At 38.8% G+C, this 11097-nt stretch overlaps 2 long non-coding RNA genes across 3 annotated transcripts; one reads left to right on the top strand and one right to left on the bottom strand.

Annotated features, from left to right (window-relative positions):
* Nucleotides 1-63: 63 nt before the first annotated feature.
* LOC129738436 (uncharacterized) lies at nt 64-4647 on the top strand. 2 transcript variants are annotated; one of them, XR_008735511.1, is made up of 6 exons: nt 64-757; nt 823-1018; nt 1228-1429; nt 2320-2629; nt 2960-3496; nt 4120-4647. It is a non-coding gene; the product is annotated as an uncharacterized LOC129738436 (long non-coding RNA). The 2 variants fall into 2 exon arrangements; XR_008735510.1 differs by having other exon boundaries at nt 2317-2629.
* A 4120-nt stretch (nt 4648-8767) lies between these two features.
* On the bottom strand, nt 8768-9895 carry LOC129739971 (uncharacterized). Its single transcript, XR_008736047.1, has 3 exons — nt 9722-9895; nt 9267-9657; nt 8768-9205 (listed from the first exon to the last, which is right to left on the bottom strand). It is a non-coding gene; the product is annotated as an uncharacterized LOC129739971 (long non-coding RNA).
* Between the last annotated feature and the right edge of the window lie 1202 nt (nt 9896-11097).

Here is an 11097-nt window from a genome sequence, read left to right as displayed (position 1 = left end):
AACCTTGTGAACTAATAACCTTGGAATAATCCATGCCCTGTCAGGAACGTTTGCTCAATCGGGCCGATTGCAAAACAGAGTTGGCGCCACTCGAATTCTAGCGGTTAGAATTCGATCCGTTTTCGGTTCGATTTCCATCCCCCTGCTCGATTGCTCGAAAACAGACGATATTTTTCGCATTGCTGCGATGAACTAAACGAAACACGAGCAGTTTTCGATCGCAGCAATCCGGGTGCGTGTTTTGTTTTGGTGCATGCGTGATTGTTGTGAAATTGTGTTTTTCTACATTTTTTGATTCTCAGCGAGTCGGGTACCGCTACGCCTTCAAATCTTCCATCATGTTCCGGTGTTGCTTTGGATAAGGAGGAAATGGAACAAAATTTTCCTGCTCCAATGACGCTGCATGGTGAGAAACAAATTAGCCAGAAGGCCCGGGATGTCACCCCATAGTGCTTGCCCTTGCTGTTCCTAGCCTAACGGTGTGATGTCGTGAACGCAGAAATCTGACTTAAGCACACCAACAATGTGACCAGGCAGATGGTTGGATTTTGGAGCAAGCAGGGTTCGTTCCGGTGTTGCCACACCGGAAGCTTCCAGAACAGATGTGTCGAATGTTGCTCAAATTCAAAGCGGATCTACACCCCGTCCCGTTGATAATCCGGTTGGTGTGGAGTTGATTTCATGCCGCCAGAAGAAAAAAAGGTCCCCTTTTGTAATCCGTCACCACTACGGAACTGCCTAGTTTAGTGTTACGAGGGTAAGTCATTTACGGTTCCTTAAAGTTACTTAATCATATTAAACGAAACTCTGTTTATTTTTCAGAATCCAAAGGTAGAATAGAAATAACTTCCGATTGTACGATCTTGATTCGGTCGCGCAGTACACCAGATTTTGGTACAATTGCCCCCAAGTATTTTTGGAAGTGCTTTCCGACGACGAAGCCGCAGTTGGGGGTGGACGAATTCAGCATGTACCAAACATTGCAGCGTTCCAGATAGCCTAGCTTATGCCATTCGAGGTAAGAATTTAAGGAAATGAAGAACTTAAAACGTTTTCTTTGACGAAATCTAAATTGTTGTTATATTAGGCCAAATCTGATATCTGAATTTTAATATGGAATCAGAAATAAATCTGTATTGAGAATCTGAACTGAACAGAATTTTTTTTTTACAGAGTCAACTTTTTTGGAGTCTGAAATCTTGTTTCATCTGTCTATTTATTTTTCAGGGTCATGCGGGGTAGCATGAAATATTACCAGATCGTGGAAAATACATATACCCCGAGTTTCATAAAGGCGGACCCATTCACAAAAATCTGACAACATTAAAAAAAAACCGAGCTCATGAAGGCAGTTATGCCTCCTAGGACCCGTCACATTAGCATCAGCAAAAATCGTTAATGTTGGCCGTGATCGATTGGATTAGGTGAGGTGAGTTGATGGAAAATATTACAATACTATCTCACATGAGGTAAGTGCAAACAAAATCGTTTTCATACATCTAAAATATCATATAAAAAAGCTTCTCAATTATTTCTGATGCCGGATGTTGATTTTTTGGATGTTTTTTTTTATGAAGCATCAGTTTTTTTTTATGAAGCATCAGTTTTTTTTTTATGAAGCATCAGTTTTTTTTATGAAGCATCAGTAGAATAATGGCCAAGTGTACGTAGGTGATCGGATTTTGGCCCTATACATTAATCTCGGAGATATCTTGGAACGAGCAATGTCCAGCATTGAAATACTAAAAACAGTCAACTTTTTAAACAGAAATGTAATTTCTGATTCTGCCGATGATCAGCTGACCGGTGATACAGGTAAACATTCACATTCTCCTAGACATCAGCAGGAGAGAAGCTGGATCAAGGCCATCAGTTTATAAGGCCAGCACAATCATAACTGTCGCAATTTAGGGACGAATGCCGCATGTGTTAAAATCCTTTATGAAGAAAAATGTCGTTATTAGAATGTTGGTTGAGATCGGTCAACATATGGGAGTGTTAACTGTTGTGGCAATAAATCATCGTCATTTCGTTACATCTCAAATAATTTAATGAGGCGTTAATTGCAACATTGATTAATCTGCTACTCTACAACACTGTGGAGGAGTTCAGCTACCATCAAAACGAACTTCTAAAAGTAGGACCAACAAACGGTTATGCATGTGTGATCCCGCGGCATGTGAAACTGTTCAAAGTTATAATTTTACTAAGCAATTATTTATTGATTATACAAATAAATACTGTCGTTCTATTTAAGATTAATAGATTGTTACCATAAAATTGAAAATGAATGTTTTATTATTTGCTATCTTCCAGCAGATGTTTTTTGACCCACCGGGCAACAACGAACGGATTTACCTAACCAAGGAAATTTAATACCGGAATCATCATGTTCAAAAAATGTTTATCCGGTCGTCGAATGACACGATTAGTGACACCGTACTAAAGACGCTGTGCGCAATATACTGTCTGGTTGCAGAATTGATTATTTTTTCTATTTAATACTAATGTTTGGATGAAAATCTAAAATTGGTTATGCTTGCAAGTCAAACAGATCATCATAACAAAGCGTACCTTTTTTAGCATCTGATTAGCTATGAAGGGATGAAAGCTGCTTCAAACTACGAAGGTAAGTTGCGTTTTTGTTTTATTTAAATGTAGTGTATGCTTGCTAAACATAAAATTTTAATAGATTTGTAATCTATTCATCTATTTATTTTATCTTATTCTACGTTTTGTTAATTGGGTGTGTCGAATTGTGTTTATATAGTCAAAATAATCCTAATCAAATGAAATCTTGAAACTGCAAATTTCAATATAAATTTGAACATTCTTTAGATGGTATATTTTTATTCCTATATTCTACATATTCTGGATTCCGACTAATAATCAGATTTTTAATAAAATAAAAGCTATTTACCTATATCTGAAATAATAATTAGTTTTTTTTCTCTTCCAGCTTGGTAGGAAACGAAAAAGCCGAACTATACGTTCTCGTGACTAATAACGTTTTGGATGAATCATTTTTCGGAGATGCTTCTCGGTTAAATTTCGGCATACCGGGACATTCGGCCACGGACTGTCGTACCGGTTCCACCGTTTCATTCATACGATTTAAGGTTAATGAAACCTTCCATGAAATTGCACTACCTAGAGAAACACGACGGGTGTGTCGATAGATCGAACATTGCCGCAGACACAGCTGGTCAATGGACCCTATGATCTCGATATCAGCCCTTAGAACTGGCAGAAAAACAAACAAGTTAAAGTTATGGCGGCTTCATCTGCTTCAACAAGTACTACATTGTACTATATACAATATAGCAAAATTTCATCCAGCTCAACTAGGAGATGCAACATCTATCTGGCTTTCCCCTAGGTGAAGTCATCAAGTAATAAGTCTTCTAATGGTGCTAACAGTTAACTGTTATACCGGTGGTGAACATGAACATAAGGAAAATTCGTTACGATGATGTTTTTGCCTGCTGGAAATAAGGTTAGGATTTTTGAATTGAACATAAAAACGTTCCTTCGTTTATATTAAACTATAAGTGAGGTTTGAGTAGTGAGAATATTACAGTCAGATATTCATAAGGTATCGAATTAACATGTTTCTGAATTTGTGAACAGGCCTCCATTGGAAAATCTCTTATACACTAATTCGCAGGAACATTCAATCACCATATTGGATTTTTTTATTAAACAATACGTGAATAAGAAGTTTCCTAGTTTTGGAAATTCTTCAATATTTTCAATTTCATTATTCAATATTTCGTAATACGTAATTCTCATTTACTAGTTACAAAAAAATCAATGGATTAAATATTTATTTTTTCCTTATCTAAATATTGTCAGGCATTGACTTAAAATGATATTTCTAAAAGTTTTATTCCTACTTTAAAGTTTCTTCATTGGTCTAGCCCTAGCTATTTAGATTATTTCTGTGATTTCCGTGAGTAAAATAATAAAATCACCATTTGTCAATTACATTGATTGAAACACTAATTTATTGAAATTTGATAAAATTCCCTCTAAAAGAGTTTTAACAATTTCGATGACCACTGATCCATTGATAAAATAAAATAAAAAGAGAAAAATATTTCAAACTTATCTTTTTAGGTTGGCAAAAGGCGCATCTTGGCCCGTCGAGAATCGTCGAGGGAAAACTTATAATCTGCCATCTTCCGTGGCTTCCTGGTGGAAGAAAACAAATGTGGCAAAGAGGTTAATCAACCGATAAAACTTCGGAAAAGCAATTAATTGTTGTGTGGAGCCCCGAGACAATTGCTAAGCAATGACAAATTGCAACTTAACATAAAATATTTTCTGGCTAGGAAAAATGTACATTCTACAATAATAAGGCAGGAAGTGCATTTTCGTGTACTTATATTTTAGGCACCATTAAATTTGTAGGATTCAAGAATCGCGAAGAAGAACAGCACGGCTAAGCATTTCAATCGAGACTAATATATTCAGGCAGAAGGACAAAGATTCAAGATTTCTCAACAGCAATTCTTTATTACCAAACAAATGATTTGAATTACTTCTTTAAATATTGGTATACTACTTACAACTGAGTTATAATGGATTGTATTCGTAAATTGTATGTAAATAAAAAAAAATTGGAAAATAAAATAAATTCTAAAATACTGGCAACCATGGTAATCGGTCCAAAAACAATTCGAAAATCCGTTCGGTTTCAGCCCGAAAACGAACCGTTTGTTTTGGTATTTGAAATGCTCGATCCGTACAATCGGCCCGAAAATCTCTCGAAAATGCGTTCGGTTTCGGTTCGGATTCGGCCCGTTTGTTTTGACATTTGAAAGGCTCGATCCGTACGATCGGTCTGGAATTCGTTCGAAAATGCGTTCGGTTTCGGCCCGAAATCGGTCCTTTATTTCGGAGGGACGATGGTAATCGGCCCAGAAACGGTTCGGAAACCGTTCAGATTCGGTTGGAAAACGGTCCGCTTGTTTTGACATTTGACCTGCTCGAACTGGTTGAAAAACTTATCGTCGCCCGAGAAAGTGTTTCATTTTCGCACGATTTTCTACTAAACTCGGCCCGATTTCTTATACGATTTCGGACCGATCGAGCAGATGTACGGACAAAAATCGGGCCGATTTCGGGCGATTTTACCTGTCTGGGTGACGATGATGACAGATACACGCAACGAATATTTTAGCCATCAATTGTGAAAATTACTCAAAATACTCAATTTAATGTTGATGATGACAGGTACACGCAACGAATACTTTAATGCTTTTGCATACAGTTTGTTTAATTTACGAACGCCAGCGTCGATAGAAAAAAATCACTTCGATAGAACAAATCAACACGCTCTTTTTTTTTTTAACTCAAAATTAAGTATGACCGAGGTTCAAAACATAGTTCGATTCTATGAACTTAAAGTTAAGTACCCTTTTTTCCTCCTTGCGATGGATCAAAACGGAGTTCGAACTGCGAACTCAAAATTGATCCCTTTTTTTCCTTCGGCGAGGGCATGATGCCTCTAGTATGGTGATCTCATATGCCAAATCGCCATTCCGCCATATTGAAAAAAGTTTTGACAGCTGGCTGTAGTGTTTACGAAAAAAGGGGTCCAGGGATGCCAGGTGTTAGAGATAAAAAATCAGATGGCAAAAAAGTGTGTATGTGCACAAGCCAATCGTAAACGAAAGATCAAAAGATTTAAAACCGTACTGGGGTTTAGTTTATTTTATTATATTTAAATTGAGTTTTCGGAAAAAAAAAGCAATGATATGAGTATATTCAATGAATTAATTTGTATTCTAAACACTTTTTTTATAATAAAATTACAATACAATTCGGTCTATCCGTATGTTCCGAAAAAGAAAAACTTTTCATTGACCTTTATGATAGAAAGGATCTTAAAGGGTGGAACAAACAACCAAAACCCTAAACCGGATGTTGCTTGTTCCTTATTTTTGTTACCTTATCCAAAGAGCTATTTTGTTTCCCTCCAATCGAAAAGTGTTGGATGAAAATAAAAGTAAATCGGTTCTGCTAAAGGAATGCTATAAATTCTGCTATTGATAATTTTCATGATTAAATGATAAACGATTTTATGGTTCGAAATTTTTTTTTCAAATAACTGTTGCATCATGTAAATAGTGCTTAAGCCTTTTTCAATATTAACATATTCAGTTAATGTACCTTCACCACCACCGACGAGCAGCGCTGAGCTGGAGCTTTGCTGCACATGAGGATGACTATCAATTGGACAGCATGTAATGGTGGCAGATTGTGGTCGGTGCCACATAAATAAACAATTCAAAATTTGAGCTAAATTTTCTATTTTGGCAACATTTTTTAACCCCTTTTCCCAGCTAGAACATGTGTGTCATTAGGCTTTCACTTACGCTTCGTTGGGGTTATCACCCGGGACCTGTCGCTCGTCTCGCAGCGTCGCCTCATGCTTGCGTGATCCTCCACTAGTGCTGCTCTTCCGTAGGAGGCGGAGGCCGCCACACGCGACCCTGTCGCGCCTCGTCGGAGCGCAACCGAAATGGCTGAGCCCAGCGTTCGATGGTGTTGATTCCGATGGTGCCTCTTCTGACACTGTTTCGCCTCACGCGACTCTGTCGGGTCTTGCTCGAGTGCAAGCGAAGCTGCTGGCCCCCACACTTGATCCTGAAGCGCGCCTTGTTGCTGATAGCGCCTCTTCCGGACGCTTCGTCGCCTCTCACCTGAGAGTAGCTGGTGCTGCCGGTCGCAGCGCACAATTTTGGCGCACCTGTCGTGCTGCTGGCGCCTCTTCCGGACAATGCCTTGCCTCACGCGACTGCCGCGTCTGCTTGCCGAGCGTAATCGGCGCTGCCGAGCACCACGCTCGATTTTGGCGCACCTGTTGTGCTGCTGGCTCCTCTTCCGGACAATGCCTCGCCTCAGGCAACCTTGTCGCGTCTGCTTGCCGAGCGTAACCGATCCTACCGGTTGCCACGTTCGATTTTGGCGCACCTCTCGCACCGCTAGCGCCTCTTTCGGATGATATTTTTTGCTTTCCGCGACCCTGTCGCGTCTCACGCCGATGCTGCGTTTCTCGTCGAGCGTAACCGGTGCTGCCGGTCACCACGCTCGTTCTTAGAGCACCTGCCGTGTCGATGGCGCCTCTGCCGGACGATATTTAGCCTCCCGCGACCCTGTCGCGTCTCTCGTTGAGCGTAGCCGGGGGTGCCGATCACCACGCTTGTTTTTAGAGCACCTGCCGTGCCGATGGAGCCTCTGCCGGGCGATATTTTGCCTCTCGCGACCCTGTCGCGTCTCTCGCCGATGCTGCCGGTTGCCACACTCCTTTTCGGAACACCTGTTGCGCTGCTAGCGCCTTCCCGGACACCGTGTTGGCTCACGCGACTCCGTCGCGTCTCGCTGGCCGTAGCTGGTACTGTCGGTCGTCGCACTTGTTGATGAAAGGCCTGTGGTGCTGATGGTGCCAGCACAGATAGCGGAAGAAAAAAGGGCCGCAAAGCGACCCTTATTCTAACTTTTGCTTCCTTCCGCCCGTTCTGGTGGTCTTCCGACTGAAGTTGCCTGTGGCTTTTCTTCCTTCCGGCCGTTTCTTTGCTGGCCTTCCGACAGGGGTATTCCGTGGTGCCACGTTGCTTGGAGTTCGACTCTGTGCCTGAGTCGACTTTCCTTCCTCCTGAACTGAATTCCCGATCTCCCTTTGATCGATTCGGATCAGACGGAATTCGTTTCTCCGGAGAAGTCCGAACAGCACACTCCGCGCTTTCAATGCGGTCACTCTGCGGTTACCCAGTCAGGAAAAATCGCCCGAAATCGGCCCGATTTTTGTCCGTACATCTGCTCGATCGGTCCGAAATCGTATAAGAAATCGGGCCGACTTTAGTAGAAAATCGCGCGAAAATGAAACACTTTTTCGGACGACGATAAGTTTTCTCAACCAGTTCGAGCAGATCAAATGTCAAAACAAGCGAACCGTTTTCCAACCGAATCTGAACGGTTTACGAACCGTTTTTGGGCCGATTACCATTGTCCCTCCGAAATAAATGACTGAGTTCGGACCGAAACCAACTGGTTTTCGAACCGTTTCTGGGCCGATTGCCATAGCGTCCATCCGATAAAAAGGACCGATTTCGGGCCGAAACCGAACGATTTTTCGAACCGTTTCTGGGCCGATTGCCATAGTATCCATCCGAAAAAAAGGACCGATTTCGGACCGAAACCGAACGATTTTTCGAACCGATTCTGGGTCGATTGCCATAGCATCCATCCGAAAAAAGGACCGATTTCGGACCGAATCCGAACGATTTTAGGAACTATTTCTGGGCCGATTGCAATAGCGTCCATGCGAAAAAGGACCGATTTCAGACCGAAACCGAACGGTTTTTCAAACCGTTTCTTGACCGATTACCATGGTTGCCATTCATTCAGGTTTTTCGGTTTTTAACAAAAAACTACAAATTATTTTTTCATTTGTTTTTCTTTAATTTTTCAGGCTTCGAATAATAGCTTATATTAAATAATAGCCTAATAAATTTGATTTATTGAGATCGTCTTTACATAGCAAAAATTAAACCGTTGGATTTTACTTGAAACTTACAAAATTACACCATGAGGAATGAAATGAATTCATATTACAAATTGTAATTTTTTTTTAAGATTTAACGCTTCATCATAAAATAACTAGTTTTGAAAACAATAATTAATTTACTGTTTCATTGTTATGTAGTATTTGTTTATTTTTTTTATAATTCTATCAAACATATTGTTTTTTTTCTGGTCAAAAAAGCTTTCTAAATATTGTACTATTATTTCTGTTCATTATTATGCAATTGACTATTTTTCAAATACACAATTTTACAATACAAATTTGAATTTTAGCTTTTAAACTATTCTTCACTTCTTAGTTAAAACAACCGGTATGACATTGACTTATGATCTGCCTTATCCAAGAGAGACATCCTTGATGATAATCAATTATCATTTCGATCCATTCCAATTACACTATCATTTTCGCTAACAGCCATTCTGTGTCCGCTGCAAATTTCCTTAATACATAGACCAGTTCACCATCCACCAGTTCAGCAGATAGAGAAATATTCAAAGTTATTGCTATTGACTCTTATGCATAAAAGCGTTCCAGCGAGAACGTTTTTCCATTTAAACGACTCTCCAGGTAAAATATGCGTTCTGTCCTAGTTCCGAAATTTTATAAGTCAACCTACATAAATAGGAAAACAAAAATTCTAAAAACAATAAATACCAAATTAATCCAATCTTACCTGTGGCAGTGGGCTCCAAACAGGTCAACCGTCAAACACAGCATAATCTTTCGGGTTTGCTAAAGATTTTGATTCGCTTCCAACGGACATTATGACGATTTTTCTCAATCATATAGTCCTGCACGACAGTCTCATGGGGATTATCAGCAGCAGTTCCAGACCTTCTGTCGAAAGCCACCTGTTGAAGAAGCATTCGACTGCTTCCGATGACTGACGAGTAACAGCGTAGAGAATTATTTTGGCAGAGATTCCAGAATCGAAACTCAATTGCTTATAACGAAGAAAATTTCCACTTGCACAACTTTTCCCGGTAATGTTTAGCAGCCTAAAACACCTATTTAATAGTTTTAACTAAGTTCCATTTCGAGAAAACTGATTCGTTTTCATCCATCTGAAATCGCATTGAAACGAATGAAGATATCATAAAACACCTTAAATTTTGCTGTGAAACTCACCATCACGGGTTTTGAAAGTCGTCGAGCTCCGGCCAAGGTAATAAAGCGTAGGGACTTTTCAGTCTTTTTTAGATTTTAAGTATCTTTTCACTGTTTTCGAAGAGGTAATTTAAATAAAACAATAATTATTGAGGAGCTCAATTCTGGTTTTTGTTTTCTCCGCAAGTGTTTGTTTTGGTTTTCAAATTCTAGCCTTATATTTGAAAACGACGTAACTAAGAATTATCCTATGAGTTGAAGCAAAAGTTTTCTTTAAAACATGTTTAAATATTTATTGCAATTTAATTGCAATTTAACAACACGATACGATTGAAACTGCATGATTTAAAAACATTCGTCTAATTGAAAGTTATCTTACCTTTCTGAAGTGAGCTTTTGGAGCTTTTTATTTTAGGTAAAGATACTAGAGTAAACAAAGAGGCGCCATCTGATCCTTTTTTGAGGTAGTAATTAACGTAGTTAACGTAGTAAACTAGGAAGAATTCTTAAAATAGCATCCAAAATAATTACGAAGGTACAGAATGATGCGTCAGTGGAATTATTTTTAACCACAACATCGTTGCTGGTCCGTGGCTCCAGGGTTAAAACATCATTGATGGATTTCACATAAATATGTAAATATCCTTTTTTTTGCTCACAAATGAAAATGTCTGCACCTAGGTATACCGCTTTGTCTAAAATCGTTGAAAATCGATACATATTGAATTTAAACTATTCGTGCTGTTGTTTTTCACTAAACTGAGCTCCAACTTTGAATTTAGGTACATCTAGTCTATAAAATTATTAGTATTAGCTTTGTCGTATGAATCTCGGTCGACGACCCGTCATAATAAAGTGAGAAACCTTGAAAATCGTGTATACTTTGCTTTTCGCTTAAAATCACGTGTTTTTCGACGCATAACGCCGTTTGATTTTCAATTACCCGGGCAAGTTTTACATCGTTTATGGAATTGGGTGTCGTGTGAATATAACTTTTTTTTGCTGTGTAGTTAGATAACCTTACAGAATTTGACTTAGAACTAAGGACAATTTTAATAGACATAATTATGTATAGTAATTTTTTAACTGTATTCTACCTAGCTAAAGCGATTATTGAATTTCGTGAATACTGAATTACATTTATGATAAATGATTTATCAATGAAAATAATTAAATAGCCATCGTTATTTAAAAGTTTAACTTTAAACATGCAAAAATGGTAAACGCGAATATGGAAGAATAATAAGCAGTTTTGATATAATACTTCACGACATTCAACTTTCAAAACCTTAATCTAGTTACATATTTTCAGCTTATGTACCTGATTATGTATTCTTGATTTGAAATTTCATAGAATCAATTTACTTCAAATCATTCTAGAACTACTCTTAGAAGTT

Source organism: Uranotaenia lowii, chromosome 1 (genome assembly GCF_029784155.1).
Source record: "Uranotaenia lowii strain MFRU-FL chromosome 1, ASM2978415v1, whole genome shotgun sequence".
In the NCBI taxonomy this organism is placed as follows: domain Eukaryota; kingdom Metazoa; phylum Arthropoda; class Insecta; order Diptera; family Culicidae; genus Uranotaenia; species Uranotaenia lowii.
Note: the sequence above shows the minus strand (reverse complement) of the source record. Positions and strands in the feature narration are given on the sequence as shown.